This window comes from Capsicum annuum, chromosome 5 (assembly GCF_002878395.1).
Source record: "Capsicum annuum cultivar UCD-10X-F1 chromosome 5, UCD10Xv1.1, whole genome shotgun sequence".
NCBI classification, from domain to species: domain Eukaryota; kingdom Viridiplantae; phylum Streptophyta; class Magnoliopsida; order Solanales; family Solanaceae; genus Capsicum; species Capsicum annuum.
Window position 1 is genome coordinate 54,716,902 of NC_061115.1, and position 20,350 is coordinate 54,737,251.

At 32.9% G+C, this 20,350-nt stretch overlaps 1 pseudogene; it reads right to left on the bottom strand.

Moving 5' to 3' along the window:
• Window positions 1-505: 505 nt before the first annotated feature.
• Window positions 506-1,543, bottom strand: LOC124898830 (annotated as a pseudogene).
• Window positions 1,544-20,350: the final 18,807 nt, after the last annotated feature.

The window sequence follows — 20,350 nt, forward strand, 5'->3', positions numbered from 1 at the left end:
AAATGAGTTCTCATTAACATAATATTAATATAGTACCTAAATTGATTTAGGTGGAACTAGGGATGAATGAGTTCATAGGGTCAACAACTAATTCAATTGAGTCGTTATAATTGTATGGTGTTGGTATTGCATTCATCCTGACCTAAGTCTTTGTTCGATCACTCTGAGTTGAAATGAGTTCTCATTAACTTAATGTTAAGATAGTACCTAAATTGAGTTTGGTGGAATTGGGGATGAATGAACTCATAGGGTCAACTACAAGTTCAATTGAGTCATTGCAATTTCATAGTGTTAGTATTGCGTTCATCCCGACCCGAGTTATTGATTGATCACTATGAGTGGAAATGAGTTCTCATTAACTTAATATTTTAAAAACTATATCTTTTAAAATTTATAAATTAATTAAGATCAATTCGGACCAAATTAATAATTTCAAAATTTGTTATTCAGCTTAGACTATCCTCTATCCGAATAGATATGTCCCAATAAGCGACTACACCAATCTTTATATGTTATGGCAACGTTCCTTTCCACTCCAAATAAAAAGGTTTAGATCTTTCAATCTTATGTAGTGAGGTATGTGACCTATGTTAGGTCCATAAGATATCACAGCTTTTGGTGTTCTATGATTCACCTCCGAATGATGAGTAGGTAGTTCGATCCTTTTTATTTTGATCAATTTAGTAAACTAATCGGGGAATGCAGATCAATAGGTCAAATTACTATATAAATAAGGGTTCTAAACTATAGGACTGCTTGTTCGATTAGGAGTATTTTAGTTTTTCTCGTTCCTTCTTTTCGATAAGAATAGGGATTTGAAATAATACATATTCTTCTTCATTATATTATGCTCAGCAAAAGAACTGCCTAAGCATACTTTTTCAGATCCAAATTTCTTTGTTCTTTCTTAGTGTTCTTCTTGCATAGAAGAACGCAACTGTTGCAAAAACCAAGATTTTAGTAGTAGGCGGCATCCCCTCTTAGTTTTGAGTAGGCGAAACCATTCTGTTTTGGTTCTTCTTCATGGGTGATCCAGGAATTTTCCTATTATTTTCTCAACTAAGATTTTGATATAGAAAGATCTCTTTATTTCTTCACCGCGGGTTCTCGCATTATTTTCTTAAAAACATATTATATCATCGTGGGAGGGTTTAAAATAAGTAATGTTAACCATTCTATTATTCATACAAACCTTTCGATGACTTATCGACTGCCTTGCTTGAGGAATAGTTTCACAAAAATAGAGACGAATCGGGATAACATCTGATCTTATTTTTGGATTGAGTAGAAAATAGATATATGAAGTTCGTTCTCTTCTTCTGTGTATCTCTGTGATGGGTAAATCTCCATAAAAAAGGGACAACTTTTGTATAGTTTGTGATTGGATGTAACTGTTAAGATTTTCACCAGAATAAATCTTTCTCTTAATAGATCTTTTCTTGTTCCTCAATCTTCAGAGAATACGGAGTTGTATTATTTTAAGTTCTCTATTCCAAACATTTCTTGAAAGTAGATGACAGGTTTTAAATCTTAATACAGGCATCACTCTTTCCTTTGTCCTTCCCCCTATTTTCGCCATTTTCTAAAATTGTAAATCAACCCATACAAATCATCCATTTGTGGAAAAAACTTTTCCTCATTTTAAATCGTAAGTTCTTGCACTTCTCTCTCTCTCTCAACAATATAGACAACAACTACTCAATATATTGCTCAACCCTTCAAAATAGGTCAATTTTTTTTCTATTTCCAACCACATAATTATTATTTTTGACTTTATTCTCGCTTGTATCCATCATTTTCTTTGTCTTCATAGGTAACAGAGTTTGAGAAGAGTTCAACATTTGTTCTTTATTCTACAAATTAGGGCTTATTAGTTAATGATGAAAAAGAAGACTTTTAGTTGTATTATCTTTGAGAATGGGTTAACAATTTTGAGTTTTGGTGCTAAAAAAGTAGGAAGCACCCGAGAAAACTCTAGTTTTTGTCTCATTGTTTTGTTGACTATTGTGGTATTATTGGATGGTGTTTGTGGTGTTGTTGGTGGATTCTGTTGGTGGTGTTGGTATTTGTGTTTTTAGTGGTAGTATTAGTATTGGTGGCATTGGTGGTGGTCTTGGTCGCATTGGTGGTGGAATTGGTTATGGTATTGGTGGTCCATCTATTACAATAGGTGGAAGATCTGCTGGGAGATATTAAATAGGTCTTCAAACAGCTTCCCCATCTGTTCAAACTGATGGGTTATCTGTTGGAGTATTTTCTTGTAATGTGACATAGAATAATTTATGGAAATTTTTCTTACCTTTTTTTAAGAAATTATGCAGACATCAAAAGCAATATATTTTTTGTTTTTCTATTGTTTGTAGTTAAAAGATATCTCCAAAAATAAAAGAAACTGAAAATGGATCAACTTCTGACCACCCACCAAAAAAGGCTAGAGTACAGATAGATTTAGAGGAATTTCCTAAACAATCTCAGTTAGGGCAAAATGAAGCTGAGGAAAGTGATAACTCCTTATCACCAATGGGGCGTGAATTAATATAAAAATCCTAGCATTATCCTATCAAAACCATTAGTATCGACAGGTTTTGAGTAGCGATGCCGATAGGTAGCCCTAACAAAGTAACTTGTGATCTTGTACTTAAATGTCAGTTGGGGAAAGGTTTTGATGAACTTAGGAGTATTATGAAGAATGAAAACATAGACGGACTTTTTAACAAGAGCTATTTTACATACTTTCTTGAGCTTCCTGCGGACCGCACTTTGTATTTCCCAATAAGCATGGTATATGGTCTTCTCAAGTGGAGGATCAAGTACGTGGGTGATGATAAAGATTCAAAGAAAGGCAAAAAAATGATGGATGAAAGCTAGATCAACTACTGTGGCATGTCGGTTTGTTTTGGATTAAAAGAGTTTGCCATAGTGATGGGCTTAAGATAATCATCTAGAATAACCTCTCATCAAGGAAACACCCAATAAAGGGTCCAACAAACAAAAGGGAAAAAAGATGGTTTGTTTGGCATTGTTGGACATAGCTACAAAGTGGATGATTTGATGGCAGATCTCAAGGATAAAAGTATACCAAAGCACTACAGGGAGAAATTATGCTTAGTTTGGTTTATCCATTCTGTTTTATTGGCAAGAGATGTCAGGAAAGTCATAAAAGATGATTTTTTGGTTCTTACTGATGATTTTGAGAAATTTACTGATTATCCCTGGTGATATGACAGCTACTACTTGACTATCGAATATTTACTGACAAATCTATCCCCAAAGAAGATCACGTTATATGGCTTTTCTTGGGCTTTCATGGTAAAATTGATCACTAATTTTACTCATCCATTAATTTATATTGAATATAGTTATTATGTCTTTTTTTTCTTGCTTCTTGTTTACATTTTTTTAGGCTTGGGCATGTGAAGCCATTCCTTTCCTTTGAAAGTAGTTCAAGGTTTACCTGGATAAGGTTTCTTATCCAAGAATCCTTAGGTGGTTGGCTCAAAGGATAGTAAAAATATTAAGGAGGCTGATATCTTTAACCCTATGAATGATAAGTACATTTTCTTTCAACTAAAATAATTTTTACTTGTCCTCTGAACCCGACTCAACAGATTACCCATCTACTACAAATTATGCAGTAGATGGGTAATCTGATGCAGTACGTCTTCTTTCAACTAAAATAATTTGCCTAAAAGAAAGATATTGAAATAGATGTGCCATCTGTTGTGACATATGGGTCGTCTGTTCCAATAGATTACCCATCAACTGCAATTGGTGCAACAGATGAGTAATCTATTGTGATAGATGATCTATATTTTGTAATAGATTAACCATTTGTTGCTCTAGTTCTCTGAACTCGACTCAACAGATTACCCATCTACTGTAAATTATGCAATAGATGGATAATCTGATGTAGTATATTGTTAATCTGTTACGATATACAGATCAACTATTGTGGCAGCTAGATAGTCTGTTGCATAAGTTGGCTGTGTTAACATGTAACCCAATTGAATGCAAATTATTATTATATAATTTAAATGCCTCCTATTTTTTATAAGTTGTGCATGCTTAGATCGTGCCTACTGTTCATGAGTTGGGGATGACTTCTTTTCTTACTCTAGGTCTTGTTGATATAAAAGAAGACCCAACGGTGGATTTAATAAAGAAGGAATTGGCTGGAGCAACAGTCATAAGAAGAGCAGTTAGGCAAGGTCAGCCTAATGTTGAAGTTCTTCACAACCAAACTACTGCAATACATCTGGGTGCTTCTTCTAGGGGTATTGGTGGTGGAGTTGTTGATGATGGTAGCAGTCATCCTGATGCTGCCGCTGGTGCCAATCATGATTATGAGAATGTTATTGCTCAAGAAAAAATAAATACATTTGAAAACACCCCTTTCATAGTTCTCTCACAACCCTACACCGGTCCCTCCCACCCTTACAATGGTCTCTCTCACCCCTCTTCAACCTTATGTTTTTATTGCAAATGCTATGTGTTCAAGGATAGAGAGGATAAACTTCTTAAAAAATTAGAGGCTATTGCTGAGGCTGCCAAGGATTTCAAATCCAAGAGGGGTGTCATACCATCCAAGAAGCTGAGGGAGCCATACACTCCTATAGTGGTGGTTAGGAGGAAGACAAGAAATATTAGAAAAATACTCTCTATTATGAAAACAAAAAAATTACAACTCCTCTCGCTCCAAGAGTGTTGAAGTTCAGGGGCCTCTGAAGAAGGTGGACATTTATGCGACACTTGGTTACAAAAATAAAAAGGAACTACAAGAAATCATGAATGACAAGACGAAGGTTCCAGAAGAATACACCATACATTTATTTACCACCAAAGACTTCATGAATATGAAAAATATGCATGAGTGGTACGTGGACAATGTAAGTTTACTTTTGATGACCTAGTATTCCTATCTACTCCATCAAGAATAAGCTACATAATAGATGTGTAATTTATTGCAGCATTTGGGTATTCTATTGCAACATAATACACATCTGTTGCATAAGTTGCGTTAGCTGGGTAATCTGTGAACTGATTCATAGAAACCTCTGCAATAAAATCTTTCCACTGTTTTTTTATTCTTTACAATTACTAACCTATTTAAAAAAATTCTTCTTATACCATAGTATGTTGATTAAATTCACTGCCTCATGAGGGGAAAACAATTAATGTACCCAGATGCTTATGATACTGCCGATAGGATAATGGACCTCAGCTTCTACAATAATTTCAAGGATAGGTATGATGATCTCCGCATGCGATCTGGTACCAGTGGCCGTAGATTTGATAAATTAGTTTCTATATTTGAATAGGATGAAGACATGATTAAATATGTTAGAGGGAAGAGGCCATATCCACACGACAAGAGCTGAACTAAGACAAAGAGAATCCTTGTAGTCATGAACTTAGAAGTCAAACATTTTCTCCTTGTTGAGATGCTACTCAACGAGGAAAAGATTAAGGCTTATGACTGCAACTTACCTGTCTTCAATGAGGACACATTTTTAACCCACGTGTAGCCACTCTTAAAGTTGTTCCCTAAGTATTTGACTAGAGTAAGATGATGGATCATTTGCTGGCTAAAGTCTTGACGAAGGAATCATGGGTTTTTAAAGGTCTAAATAAGAATATCCAACTCCCAAAAAATAAAACCGATGAAGCATGCGGGCCGTACTGACTTGCATACATTGAGTGTTTGCTGACTGGCACAAAAATGACCGGTATGTGCGACGGTATTGTGGGAAAGATACAAGAGGTCTAGGCTTATGGGGTACTAACTAAATAGTTGGATCCTATGTATAAATAAGAATATGTACAAAGACAGAGACATGCATGATAATAATTTTTTATTTCAAGCCACTTCACTTTACATATAGTGGCAATAATTTTTATGTATGGCAAAGTTTGAATTTTTGTAATGCAATAGATTATCTATCTGTTGTAATAGATATAATAGCTGTTGTGATAGATTGATTATTTGTTGGAATAGGTTGGTCATCTGTTAAATTATGCAGATGTTTTCGTCTGTTTGTCACAATAGCTATACAATCTGTTGCACCATATAATCTATTTGTTGTAACTCATAGGTAATCAATTGGAACAAATAAAAAAAAGGAAGACCTGTTTATATAATTTTCAACAGATGACCTAACTAAATGGTTGGAGCCCGTGTATAAAGAAGAATATGTACAAAGACAGAAATGAACACGATAATAATTTTTTATTTCAAGCCACTTCACTTTACATTTAGTGGCAATAATTTTTATGTCTGGAGAAAGTTGAACTTTTATAATGCAACAGATTATCTATCTGTTGTAACACATATAATACTTGTTGTGATAGATTGATTATCTATTGGAATAGGTTAGTTATCTGTTTCATTATGCAGATGTTTTCGTCTGTTTGCCACAATAGATATAAAATATGTTGCAATATATAATCTATTTGTTGCAACTGATAGGTAATCTGTTGGAATAAATCAAAAAAGTAGGAAGATCTATTTATATAATTTCCAGTAGATGACCTGACTAAATGGTTGGAGCCTTTGTGTAAAGAAGAATATGTACAAAGACAGAGATGAACACTCTAATAATTTTTTATTTCAAACCACTTCACTTTACATGTAGTGGCAATAATTTTTATGTCTGGAAAAAGTTGAATTCTTATAATGCAACAGATTGTCTATCTGTTGTAACAAATATAATACCTGTTGTGACAGACTGATTGTCTGTTATAATATGTTATAATAGGTTGATCATCTATTGCATTATGCAGATATTTCCCAGTCTGTCTGTCGCAATAGACATACAATCTATTGCAACATATAATCTATCGATTACAACTAATAGGTAATCTGTTGGAACAAATAAAAAAAGTAGAAAGACCTGTTTATATAATTTCTAGCAGATGACCTACATGTTGCAACATATGTCTAAATCTGTTTGATAAGATATGTCATCTCTTGCAGCAGATGTATTATCTATTGTGATATTTGAATCTAGTATTCCATTTCAATTAACATGTTCAAAACTAAGGATTAAATTATATTCATCGACAATATAAAATAAATCAAAGCGTTCGGAAATTACATGAAATAACTCAACAAATAAATGAAATGTAAAAAAAATATTATGGGTACAAATGATCTACTCTACAAATAAATCAATAAGTTAAACCAAGGAGGATAGGTTATTACGTTGACGAACTCAAGCTATAAAGATCTAATCAATATGGATAAATTGGTCTTCATCTGGTGCTACGGAATTCGGCTTTGGTCATCGTGGTTCTATAATGTCACTTGCATATAGCTTCGGAGATTTTGCTTCTCCATATTTCCATAAAAGAACAGAATATCTTTTTTGGAGTAATCGGGCATCAAATCCATCATTTGGTACTTGTAATCCATCACTCAAATACTCGGCGTAAGCGGCAACAAAAGGACCGCAATCCCTGCATTTTAAAAAAATAGATAATCCATATCTTTCAGTTTATGTAAGCATTTGAAATTTATGAAATAAAACTAAATCATGATACTTATACTTACAGGCTACCTACGGTTTATTGACCAATTCCCTCAACATATTGTACATCAAATAGATTACCTATTTTATTCTGGTATGCTTCAATCGTCGACTAATCTGTACGAACCTTTTGGTCCAAAAAGTAACTCATATAAAGGTAAGTAGGCAATATTTTGGTCAGCTTTTGTATTTCAGACAATGGCCCAGAACGTATCCTTCGCGACATCGAGTCATAAACTCGGATGCGCCTCTCTTTTAGAACGACGACAGCCAACACCCAATGGAATTCATCACTATAATTGATTGAGATGTACACTTCATCGACCAAATGCCAAGGTAAGCCAGCTGGAATGCTAAAACCTTTGATGATGTTGATTAAGCATTCCTCATTTCAAAAAACTTTCGGTTGTTGTTAACAATACCTATCATAGGCATTATTGATGTAAACTTTGTACAAACAATTGTCTATCGTGTATCTGTATTGTTCTGGTGTTTGCAACTTGACATTCTTTCGGAGGTATTAAAAAATGACATCGATGTGTTGCACATATTATCAAATATTTCAAATTACGTGACAAAAAAATTAATATGCAGATGCAATTAAATAAAGTATGAATTAATAGTAATATGTATGGAATTTAAACCTCATCATTCCAGCGAGTTTGGGATTGTGACATCAAATTTAACCAATTCTTCATTCCGGGATGTGCAACAACAAAGTCGAACATATCAAAACCAAGACTCAATTCGTTCATTTTGTAGTGTTTGTCATTTTATTTTCTACATGATGATCTATATGTGTTAATGTCATGTTCTTACAATAAGAATTGTATAAATCAATATCCTTAAAGTTAATTTATGTACCTATCGGCATGATACTTTAACAACCCATTGGCATTTCATTCTGAATAGTGGTTGATCAACTTTGTTAGTTTTTTTGGAGCCTCGTCCGAGATGTTGAACCCTTCAAATGGATAATTCTTCCATTCTCCCAAACTGAAAAGCTCAACTTTTTCTTCTTCTTTGGATGTAGTTGATGGATTATTAACTGTGATATTATGCTCTTCAGCAGTAGCTTCTGTTGTGACATCCACCTGGAAAGCAAAAATTGTCAATACTAATTACAGCTATACAAAAGATTCTCTATCTATTGCAACAGATGAGCCTTATGTTACGATAAATGGATCATCTATTGGGACAAATTCGAACAGGTAAAATAGAGAAGTACGATAATTTTGGTGTAAGACAAAGGCAGAGGCATTGCAATTTTACTTTTTTCGATGCTTGGTGATGCCTTGAAAATATTTTTCCTTCTCCTCTTAGCCACCTAGATCTCTAGTGGAGTGTATGGATATGAAATCCTATTAGATGGAATGACACCCCTATTAGATGTCATTTCCTTTAATAATAGCATTAATCACTCCATTATGTTTTGCCTTCCAGTCATGATATTTCATGTCGAACATTCGCTAGATGTGGCAAAATCTGGAGAAAAATCTGTATAACTAATATGATCATAATCATAATGGTTTGCTGTTTCAAAAATTATAAGAGGAGCATCATTAGCCCCAACGGCAGCTCCACTACCACTACGACTACCATCATCAATAGAAACAAGCTCACCCTCCAAAATTATTTTTCTTGTGATGCTTATTGCTCTAAACAATTCCATTTTTATTCCATCAATGATCTTCTGGTTCGATAAAGTTTGCACAGACTGTAAAGTAAGAAAAATGGCATCTTCAACTCTAGGTTGGTCGGAACAAGCCACAGATGGACAATCTAAAATAAATTAGTACATATATTAGAATGATGATGAAATCATTTAAAATAATCATTAGTTAAAACAAAAACTTGATTAGAATTGGACTTACTGCTTCCTTCGGGGAATTGAAAAGATCAAGAAATTTTGCATTTTTATCAGTTTTGGTCGACAACCATCTCAGGATTCTTGGACAGGAAACTTCTTCCTAGTAGTTCATTTGTTGTCTCAAATAAGGAATGACTTCAAATGCCCAAGCCTATAATATAACGCCAATAAATCAAAAGCATTATTGAAAAAAAAATGATGAATCATATCATGATAAAAGAAATATATACCATAAAGGCCCATGGAAAGCCATATAAGTTGACTTTCTTTGGCGTTAACGGAGTCAAAAAATATTTGACAGTCATTTTGAAGCTTTCATAACCCCAAGGATAGTAGTTAAATGCCTCAAGATCCTTGGAGATATTTATTAAAACGGGGCTTATGTTGTTGTTAACATCTCTCGCCCAAAGAATATTATGTACAAACCAAACCAAGCACAAAGATTGTTTGTGCTTCTTTGAAAGTCCTTTACCTTTCAACGCTTCTATCAAATTTTTATTTTTGAAGGTTGGTCCAACAATGGACACCAGGTCATCACGATCACTCAACTTGACTTTGCCTTTTTTAGATGTGCAGGTTGCGTTTTCTTAGGTTAGAGTAGGTATAACTTGAGAAGGAGAAGAAGGATAACATTTTAGTCCGGTAACTATGGCAAACTCCTTCCAACCAAAAAAAACAGGCATGCTACAGTAATTTATCCACACCTCATATATCTTATCTTTCTTTTCATACATAAATTTGAGCTTGACAAGATTATATACCATTTTCATCTAGAAACGAGCATTGTTGTCCTCCGACAAATCAAGATATTGCCCAAAGCAGCTTTCCTTGAAATAAGAATTAAATTTTTGTTCTCGTAGTATTTTTCTGAAGGCGTCAAAAGATTTTCTCATGGATGACTTAACCACGAAATCACCAGTTAAATCTATGGCACCATCGCACTACATTCTCAGAGGATAACGATCAATGCTGAAGGTTTTGACCAACTCATCGGCAGAAGGGTTATTAGCATTTGGATCATCTCTTTTGAAATATTCCTTCTCCCCATATTCATTAGCTTCTGCTCCTGATTGAGATAACGTTTGTAAATTAAGCTCATAGAGTGGTGGATGTAGCTGAGCTGCTTCACTTGTTCCTTGGATTTGATTTGATTTCTTTTCTTTTGGGAGCCATATTATCTTAAATTAACAAGAACATAAAATAGAGTTCATAATTGATTAATGTATCGTTAAAAAGGATAACATTAAATCTAACATGAACAACATTAAAATAACAGTTCCAACAGACCACACATCTATTGCACCAGGTATGTTATATGTTGCAACATATAACTGACCTATTGCAACCAATGAGTAAACCATTGGAAATAATAAAAATAGATCACTAATCTGTTGCACCAGGTATTTTATCTGATGCAACATTTAACCAACCGTTGCAATGGATGAGTAAACCGTTCGAAACCATATAAATAAATCACTAATATGTTGCACCAGGTAGTTTATCTGTTGCAACATATAACCAACTATTGCAATGGATAAGTAATCTATTGGAAACAGTAAAAACAGATCACTTATATGTTGCACCAGAAAGGTTATCTATTGCAACATATAACTAACCTGTTACAACGGATGAGTAATCCATTGGAAATAATAAAAATAGATCACTAATATGTTACACCAGGCAGTTTATCTTTTGTAACATATAACTAACCTGTTGCAACAGATGAGTAATCCATTAGAAACTATAAAAACAAATCACTAATTTATTGCACCAGGTAGTTTATCTGTTACAACATATAACCAACCTATTGCAATGGATGAGTAATCCATTAGAAATAGTAAAATAGATCACTAATCTGTTGCTCCTGAAAGATTATCAGTTGCAACATATAACCAACCTATTGTAATGGATAAGTAATTCATTGGAAACAGTAAAAATAGATCACTGATCTGTTGTACCAGGCAGGTTATCTATCGCAACATATAACCAACCTATTGCAACGGATGAGTAATCCATTAGAAACAATAAAATAGATCACTAATTTGTTGCACCAGGCAGGTTATCTATTGTAACATATAACAAACCTGTTGCAACGGATGAGTAATCCATTAGAAATAATAAAACAGATCATTGATCTGTTGAAATATATCAGTCATCTATTATAAAATGAGGTATCTATTGGATTAATATTATTTAGATTTCTTCCAAACAGAAGAGTAATCTGTCACAACAGATGAATGATCCGTTAGATTGTTCATCTGTTGCATCAGATTTGCATCTGTTGCATCAAATATTTTCATTTTTCACATCATATATCTTATCTGTTGCATCAGATATTGCATCTATTGCATGAGATGTTTCATCTATTACAATACTATTTTTACCAAGACAAATAACAAATAAACCCAGCAACACTAATACATCACATACATATACTAAGAACATTAACGGTGACTAAAAATCACCAACAAATCTGAATCAACTGTTCGACAAGAAGAGGAAGAAATGCCAAAAACTAGGGTTTTATCCAGTCCACATTTCAAATTTAAGCAAGAAATATTAAAATTATTAACCAATACTAGAAGAGAAGTTGGCCCAAGTTTCTCTATTCTTCATAACTAAAAATAAAAAATTTGTACCCGTGAAATAAGAAATGGTACAACAAAGAACTCAAAGTTGTTATCGCCGGAGAAGTCTTCACGTCGATTGATGGTTGAAATTCAAAAAGGAACTCACCCGACTATTTGTCGCCGGAGGTTAAAGTCGCTGGGGATTGAAGGAAGAAATTATGCAGAACTTTTGGTTGGGAGAGAGTTGAGAGAAGTTGTCGAGAGAGAGAGGAGAGAGATATTTGATGAGTTGGAGAGGAGAGATATGTAGGTTTGGTTGATTTGTATTTTTGAAAAGATTAAAGTTTTGAAAATATTAATCAAGTTCACAATTAACTTAATCAAGTTTTCTAATGATGTTTGACCCTTCAAGTTAGACAATGCCACCAATCCTTTATTCAATACTTAAAAGACACCTTTTCTTCAATTTTCTCAAACGTACTTCATTACTAATACCCTTTTCTTTTTTAATGAAAAATTCTCTTACTCTTCTGGTAAACTAGTACCTTTTTAGCAACCTACCATGAATTCAGCCCCACCGCCCTTTGAAAATCCGCCAAAACCCCTCGATTTAGAGCATTCATCTAGTTTTAAATAAAAAATGCTAGCCAATGAGATCATTGGGGATATTGTTATAGCTGAACTTCATTCTTTTGAGAGCTCCATTAATGTTGCAAGTCCAACAAGTATAGAGGACCTCTTCGATGGTATCACTTCCATTACCTTGTCCCAAGAAGACAACAATATATTATATGCTCCCTGGAAGTATTCTTTTATCATCAAACTTATTGGTACACGTATTACCTACCAATATCTCCCTATTGAATTACAGCAATTATGGAAAATAATGGATCTAGTTCCGCTCATCAATCTCAGATCAGACTACTATATTCTCAAATTTACCAACATACAAAATATGAACTTTGTCTTGAACAATGGTCCATGGTTTTGTGTATGGACACTATCATTCCATCCAAAAGTTGATACTTAATTTCATCCCCGACAATGTTATTTTGACTTTCTCTACTGCCTGGATTCCTCTTCCCCACCTTCCTACAAATACTACGATAGCATCCTCCTTCAACAAGTAGGAAACTCCATTGGCAAACTTCTAAGAGTCGATGCTTGTATAAGTTCTACCCTACGAGGAAGATACTATGTTTATGTATCTAGGTGTGCTTTGATAAGCCGTTTCCCAACTAGATCCCAATTGGTTGACATATGCAACACATCACTATTTAAGAGGCTGATGGTTCCTTTACAAAAAATATGGGTAATTGGGCCACATGGAAATAAACTACACTTTTCATATTTATCAACCAAAAGTTCTTCTCAAAAAGGAAGCTATTACTCCAATCTCAAACACGCATGCTCATTATTGTGCCCAAGCGCACACACAAGAGCACGTGGTCTACCAAGTAATATAATGTCCTTAAAGAAATCCGAGTATCGATCACACAGGGACTAGTTCCAACAACTATTCAATTCTAGCTCACTTATTGAGAATAACTTGATGCAAAGTGTACCAAAGGAGAGTTTGAAAGTTGTAAACTAAAATTAAAGTAAACAGTATGTAAAGTAAAGACTTGAGACAGTCAATAGAGTAAATATCGGGGTTAGGAAACTTAGAACAGTCATACTATGTTATTAAACTTCATTTGTTAGATCACTTATATTGGTTGCTGATTCGTAGGGTTTATCACATGATCATAGTCTTCCAACCTCTAATCGTTTACCTACCTTGGACATTACAACTACATCATTGAGCGGGGATGTAATAATCCAATGAAGTGCTTAAAGCCATCATCCTATATGTGAACCAAGCAAGGCTTCTAAGTACATCCCTGTCCTAATCGCTAATTCAAATTACTTATTTCATAAAAGAATATGAACCTTACTTTATTCATCTCCGTGTTCTATCTTCTTATTCCCCCTCCTAAGATCAAAAGGTCGACAATATATGTATTCAAAGGGTGAGCAATCCTTATAATAGTTAAAAAAAGAATGGAAAAACAACCAAATATGGTAAAAAAATTTAAACGATTTCAGTTCATAACAATAGTAAACACGTTCTTGGCCTTAACCCCGAAAATAGGGTGTTTAGCCACTAATCGACATAACTATGATCCAAATACTTAAATACATAATCAAATCTAATAAAAAGATAAAGTAAAGAAGAATAAACCTTAAAAACGTGTGTATAAGACTCCACAAGCTCCCAAATACACCCAAAATTAGTTTACAATGAGTACAAATTCCTATTTATAGTCAGAGACAATTTGGCCATATGTGGATTTGGCTCGCGCCGCGTTGGTCAGGCCTACTGGAATTAAAGGCGTGTAGTGTGGCATATGTAATGGACTAATCCAAACTGGGATTTGCAAATTGCATCAGTAGAGCACTACATCGCACCTAAATTGCGTAGGCTTACTAGAATTCTCCTTTGGCGCCAACACTATGTCTTTTGCTTTGTCTTCCATCCCACACTTTTTGGTGTTGTTTCCCTTTGTGTTCTGGATTGTATTTCCTCCATATATCACCATAATCAACTCACAAAGAATCCTACATTATCAAACACCAATTATTAGAGCTCAAAACCACACAACATTCTCAACGATGAACTAAAAACACGAGCTAAGACTAGGCTCGCTCACATTAGTCTTTAACTTATGTTTTGACTCTTGGCTTAATTCAATTGAACTAGGCACATTATAATCAAGTTGTTTCACATATAATTACACAATAAGACCATTAGGAACTCATTCCACATAGTATAATCCATCGGAAACAACTAGAATAACACCTATCTCAAGCTAATAAAACTAGTTTTCTCGTCTAGACTCTAAATATCCTTTTATACCCAAACTTGTTTGAAAACACCTTTAAACATTGTACTCACATACTTTAACACTTATATGCTCATTTCTATCATCATCAACACATAAAGAACATGATATTTCCTCAAAACAAGGCTAAATAAACTAAGATAGCAACAGTAAAGTGCATAAATACACCAACATCACCACCCCACACTTAAAGCCTTGTTCATCCTCTAACAAACTATTTAATCTAATAATCATAGGCTAAGGAGACTCTACACTTCAATTACCTGTAAGACACTCAAGCTAGTACTACACTGACTACACAGAATGCAAGTTTCTACACCAAGCATGTTACATACACAATTGATAGTTCAAGAACACTACTTGCAAACATCCTAGCACTACAACAAATTTGATTATTTGGGATGAATTATTTTGTCACTTATAAGTCATATTTCATCGCAAAAGATTTAGCGTGACGAAAAAAATTTAGTAAATCAATCGTCTCCAAAAGTGGGTCGCTAAAAGTAGACAATGACGATTTAGTGTTTCGTCGCTAAAACAATTAAATTGGCTACAAAAAATAAAAAATCATCTTGAAATGTGTAACATTTATGACGAATCTATTTGTCATAAAAATAATTTTTTTTGTAGTTGATGATATGTTTTTGTCACAAAAAAATTATCAATACTGATAAATTTTCATCTTTGCTAATTATTTAATTCAATCAGCGACGACACCAATTGTCGCTAGAGTTATATATATTTCGTGGTTGAACAAATGTATTTTCGTCACTATTGACAACTTTTTTTTGAATACAACAAAAATTTTCGTCCTTAAATGTATGAATTAGTGACAAATTTATTATTATAATAAAGATTAATAATTTTATAGTTAAATCTATCATTTTGACACTAAAAATAGTTTTTTTTTTTTACCGACAATGTAAAATCGCCACTAAATTATTATGATTACTGACAATTATGATTCTCATAAAATACAAAATTAGTTTGAATCAAATAAATAGGAAGATATAGAGACAAATACATATGTCACTAAATATAGTCAAACTTATGATGAACTAGTTTATTTCGTGTCAAAAATATTTGTCTTGAAAAATCTAATTTAATCGTTGCTAAAAGTTATCTTTGATAATAAAATCTTTTGTCACCAATTACAAGAAAACGCTTAATTATTTCATATTGATATTATTTTTTAAATTAGAATTGAATAAATCCAAAATAAAATTATAAAACATGTCAGATTGATAAAATTCACCCATACTCATACAATTAAAAAAATCAAAATTATACTAAGGTAATATCTCCTCACAGGGCAAAGAAAAGTAAAACAAGTCCAACATAAAGAAAATTTAACTTAAATATAATACTAAATATTATTCCTATCCTAAGCTACGGCAGATATGTAGAGGTTTCTTCCAAAATACCAATAACGTGTTGATCTTGCAATTAATCTTCATTCAACTCACTTTTACACCTGTGGAAAAGTGAAGAAATTAAGATTGATGATGATGCTTTCAGATTTGATAGTTAAAATAAAAACAACATAAATCACTAAATAAACCTTCAGTATTTCACGCACAAAACTTGCTCAAGAAAATGGGCCATTCATCTATTAATTTGCTTTCTTTGACTCAAGTGGAGTTTCATGTTTCATTCATATTGTTAAAGCACAGCCAAACTAACACATATGCTTAGCCATTATCTCATCAAAAGGGAATCTAAATGTTTTCCTTGAAGGCAACTCATCTATTTTCATCCCATTAAATAAGTATAGTAGCATATTGTGTTAAGAAAGAGCAATCAGGTTGAATTCAGCATTGGAGTTCATTATGGGTCAAGCAGTTCTAAATGCTTCTCGGCCAAAGCATCAAGCAATCACACATAAAAAATATTCAAGTTCAACAATACTTTTTTTGGGCAAGGTCAAATTTTATTTTATTTTGAAAACTGAGATAGTACAGAGAAGTATAAAAAGCCAACAACATAAAAAAAAATTAGCATATCAAGTAAACCCCCTGATAAACCAAGGAAATCCATGTTTTCAGGTTCGTAAAAGTGAGAGTTATAGCAGGAGAAGCACTAAGAATAAAATTAATTATACACACAAAAAAATTCTTATATTTTCAATCTTAAACTCATAACCTCTAATTAAAAGTAATCTTATCTATTGCTCAAAATAGAATAAAAAGATTAAGAAAGTGAACTAAATTCTCAGAAACAAGAATCACAAAATACACATCTAGTGAAACAGAAACGGACCCTTTGCAAATAAACTCACACCCATTGATCCACAAAGAGAAAGAAAATAAATGGGTACACACACAAAGATGAAAACTTTATCAAATAACAAAAAACTGAGACAACAAACCTTGGATCAATACTACACAAAAACACAAACCATTGCAGCAAAAACACAAAAATGAGAAAAGTGAAAAAGATCAAGACTTTAGCTAGTTACCAAGTGAAAAATCCAAAGTAAAGGTCCTCAGTTCTTACAGTAAAACATCTCAGAAACCAAAAATAACCCTTTTCGAATAAATTCAGCACCTATTGATCCACATAGTTAAAGAAAACAAAAAGGTACACAGCAAAGAACAAAACTTCATCAAACAACAATAAACTTTGGATCACTATTACACAGAAACCAAAACCATTGAAGCAAAAGCACAAAAAAAAGTATAAGTCAAAAAAACTGGCAAATCTAACAACCTACAAGTTAAAGAAAGAAAGTGCATCTACTAACTAACATATCAACAAAATGAACTAAAAATTCTCTGAAACAAGAGATCACAAATACATATCTCAGAAAACTGAAATGAACCCTTATCATAATAAAAATCACACTGAAAATTCATAACTAATTGTTATCAATAAATCCACCAGTTCAAATTCACAAAATCAAGCATCTTTTCAAACAATTAGTCCAAACTAATTATTCTTATTATAATTAATAAGACAGATCACCAAAAATTTTACAAGGATCGAGCAATCAGTCCAAATTATATGAAAACGGTTTAAATATACCCGCACAAATCAAGTGACCAGTCAGAATCATACCAAACAACTTAGATATATGTAGGACATTTATCATGATTGAAATTCAAAAGGACAAAAGATAGACAAGTCAAAATTTTCAAAAATCCTTGACTTGAGGTGGATCGCAGTTGAAAGTAAGAAAAACTATAACAATATACGCAAGTTAGGCTTTTTAACACATGTTGATAAAAAAATGCAGATAAAAACACAAAAAGAGTCAAATCAAGATTAAAATCAACTATTGCTAATTCCAACTTCGATAATCAAAGAAAAGAAATACAAAAGAAGATGAGGATGTTAAGATGAAAACTTAAACGCGAAATCAAATGCGAGATAGATTCCGTGAATACATCATGTATTGAATATTTTTTAGGGAATTGGCTTGGGAACAACGTTGGTAGTCAGTATTGGTTGTTATGGTAATTATTTCACCAGTGAAAGTATTGACAAAGGCAAAGTTGGAGCAGCGCCGGTGCTAGTTCACTGGAGGGAAAGAGAAAAGCGGCGGCTGAGGCTTGTGGGGCAGGTCGGAGCGGCTGGTGGCTCCACCGGCGTGATTCCGCGATGATTATGGCATAAAAGATAGCGGCTGAAGGAGATCTCTGATTGGACGGTGGCCAGAGATGGTGGGGTTTGGTCGTTAGAAGTGTGGCGGTGCTGGTGTGGCTGTTGATGGCGTCAATTAGGGCGGGGTCCGCCGCTTGGAGTGGTGGCTGTTCGTGGTAAGGCGATAGCTTGGTCCGCCAGATTTTGAGACACGACAGGCAACGGTTGGAGATGGGAGGCGGCAACTTTTTAAAAAGAAAGAAGAAAGAGTCTAGAGAGAGAGAGAGAGATTAGAGGGGTTGCAGTTGTTGTCAATAGATTAGGGTTTGAGAATTTGAGTTTAAAAGGAAAGAATAGGATCTTGATCTCAGCCATCAGATTAGTTTCGATCGAAGGTTGAGATCTCAAGTTGAGAATTTGACTACAAAAATTGAATAAAACTTTAGATTAAGTCATAAATTGGCTATAATTGTAATAAATTAAATACAACTAGGCTAAAATTGTTATGACTTGAATAAAAATTGGGCTAAAAGATAAATAATTAGGCAAAATAATTTCAATTTAGATTGTTATTTAAATAATAGTAGGGATAATAACAATAATAATAATAACAATAATAATATATAATGAACAAATAATAATAATAATAATAATAATAACAATAATAACAAGTATTGATATTAGTAAATAATAATAATAATAAATAATAATAATAATAATAATAATAATAATAAATACTAGACAATGTATTTGTAAATTGTGAGTGTGCAAATTTACGTAAAAAATGTCGTATTGAGATTATAAAATGATACTAAAAAGTAATTAAATAATTTAAACATTTTTTAACTCATGAATGTAGTTTGTCAAAATTATTTAATAAAAAATATAAGTGTGCAAAAAATACTAATATTTGAAATTAATAATTTTGCTAAAAATAGCAGCCTAAAAGAGTATCGAGCGGTCAAAATTGGGTGTCAACAGCTATAAATAAACCTTGGATTGTGTTTTCATAAAACATTTCATTAAAAAATAATGACAATTGGAAATAAAAATAGTTTCTAAAAATAGAAAAAAATAACATTTTTTGAATAAATTTTAAAAATAAAGTGTGTCTCATAATTCTTTTCAAAAAATATAAATATTGGGTCCGTGCTGAGTACGGACAATACTAGTAAGCTAATATATCATCAATTTTTATTAAGAATACCACTAAAATATTCTAATTATCACTTTTCAAGCTACTCATTCAATTAAACATTTTTTGAAAAATGTGTGTGTTTGTGTGTGTATATGTGTGTGTTCTATATCGACGGACTCTTTGAATAACTTATATTTTATTTTTATTTATTTATTATTATAATATTATTGGTACCAGCCAAAAAATAATAAAAGTTATATTTAAATTTTCTTTGAAATATGAATTCATTTGTTATTATTTAGCAAGGGAGAATCCCTCGCTATAATAAACTTAAAATTAAATTTTTATTATCACCATATTTTAGTGAGGGATGTCCCTCTCTGCTCTCTAAAAAAAAATTAAAAATTAAAATATTTGACTTGTGTGAGGGACAACATTACAAAGTCCCTTGCAATAGCGACATACAATTTGTCCCTCACTAACCTTCGCAGCTAATAGCCAAGATTTTAGTAATGATATGGTAACCACTATGTATATTGGTTTCCAATAAATGTTTTGAAGAAAATGAGTGCAGTTGATAGAGAGATTTCATGGAGATGTCTTAAATTGATTAAAATCTGAACAAATAGTAGTAAGTGGAGAACTACAGTTAAGGTTTAGCTACTATGTGTGATCTTTGTGATCAAAGATTTTGGTTGTTTAGTACTTGCTGAATGAAATCATCCAAACTTTTACTATTAAAAAAATCATTGAGGACAAGGGCACACTGTGCTTGGTCG